The 1846-nt window shown below is 60.7% G+C and overlaps 1 pseudogene; it reads left to right on the top strand.

Annotated features, from left to right (window-relative positions):
- The first annotated feature begins 213 nt into the window (after window positions 1-213).
- Window positions 214-1539, top strand: LOC136566545 (GTP-binding protein Rhes pseudogene; annotated as a pseudogene).
- Window positions 1540-1846: the final 307 nt, after the last annotated feature.

The following is a 1846-nucleotide window of genomic DNA, read 5'->3' as shown; positions in this document are numbered from 1 at the left end:
GGCGGTGCCGCGGCTCCTGCGCTAGCGGCGGCGAGGCAGCAATGCTGCTGCTGCACTCCAGGGCTGCACTGTGCGGATTGGCCCGCAGCACCCCGCTCTCCTCCCTCCTGCCCTCCCTCCTCCAGCACCCACAACCCTCAGAGATTGGACAGCTTGGTGCCACATGGCACAGAGGGACCAGGATAAAAAAATGAGCCGGGCTCGGGGGTTGTAGAGTCCGCCGGGAGAAGTTCGCGGAGCGGTGGCACCAACATTCCTTGGCTGCGCTGAGTCAGAGCAGGGAGGACGGACAGACGGACACACCGGGGCTGCAGGCACCCAGGGACACCTGCAGGGTGAGCACCAGCTGCGGAGCATCCTGTCCCCTCCGTGCCAGCCATGTCCCTGGTGGCGAAGGAGAAGAACCACGTCCGGTTGGTTTTCCTGGGAGCCGCCGGCGTGGGCAAGACCTCACTGATCCGGCGCTTCCTGCTGGACACCTTCGAGCCCAAGCACCGGCGCACGGTGGAGGAGCTGCACAGCAAGGAGTACGAGGTGTGCGGGGCCACGGTCAAGGTGGAGATCCTGGACACCAGCGGCAGCTACTCCTTCCCGGCCATGAGGAAGCTCTCCATCCGGAACAGCGACGCCTTCGCCCTGGTCTACGCCGTGGACGACGCCGAGTCCTTCGAGAGCGTCAAGAGCCTGCGGGAGGAGATCCTGGAGGTGAAGGAGGACAAGTTCCCTCCCATCGTGGTGGTGGGCAACAAGGCGGAGAGCGGCGGCGAGCGGAGGGTGCCCGTGGAGGAGGCGCTGGCGCTGGTGGAGCTGGACTGGAACGGCCGCTTCGTGGAGGCGTCGGCCAAGGACAACCAGAACGTGCTGGAGGTGTTCAGGGAGCTGCTGCAGCAGGCCAACCTGCCCAGCAGGCTCAGCCCCGCGCTCTGCAAGAGGAGGGAGACGCTGCCCAAGGAGCAGGCGCTCAGGCCGCCCATGAACAAGACCAACAGCTGCTCCGTGTGCTGAGCCGCTGCCCCGGGGCTGGCACAGGCTGGAAACTCAGGTGGGCTGGGTGGGAGAGGCACTGCCTCAGCCAAAACCTCCCCTGCTGCCTCCCACCCCTTCCCTCCTCTTCCCCACCCAGCCCACAGGAGCGGAGAGGGTGGGAGGTGACAAGGAGGTGGGATGCTGGTGGCTGGATGGGTGCGGGCAATTCCCAAAAAAGCAGGAGGCTCACCTGGGGAGCAGCCAGGGCACTGAGGGGGAGCTGGCAGGACGGGCAGGGGGGACAAACACCAGGGCTCTGGCAGATGTGGGCACCTGCAGCTGCATCAGCACCACTGTCCCAGGGCACTCAGGTCCGGTGTCACCTCGTCCCAAGCACCTCCAACCTCCTGCCATGGCTCTGGCACCCACAGCACATCCTGAGTCTGTACCTGGTGTAGAGCATGTGATAGGGTGGTCTGTGCATCAGTTTGGTTTTCTCTATTCTCTTTCTGTTTGTTTGGTTTTTTTTAAGCATTCCAAATAAATAAATTGTTGCAAAGTGGAGCTGGAAAATGTCTCGGTTTCTTTCTCCCATACTGCAGGTGCTGCAGTGCCTGCTATCAGTGTTTTATGCTCTTATCACTGCATCTTTGCCTTCCCTCCTCTGTGCTCCAGCCTCATGTGGAGTGTCCTGCACTGGAGGAGCCTCCCCTGGCAGTGCCAGGACATTCAGAGTTATAATTTTTCTAATAATTTACCCACACTGAAGTTTTTACCAAGCAGCAGAGACCAACAATAAAACACCTTCTCACCTCTGAGCACAGAAAACAACACCCAGCCATTAAAAGACAGCTGATCCACTGAAATAAAAACACAAACA

The sequence above is a fragment of the Molothrus aeneus genome, chromosome 25 (genome assembly GCF_037042795.1).
Source record: "Molothrus aeneus isolate 106 chromosome 25, BPBGC_Maene_1.0, whole genome shotgun sequence".
Classification (NCBI taxonomy): domain Eukaryota; kingdom Metazoa; phylum Chordata; class Aves; order Passeriformes; family Icteridae; genus Molothrus; species Molothrus aeneus.
This window is presented reverse-complemented; position numbering and strand designations above follow the sequence as displayed.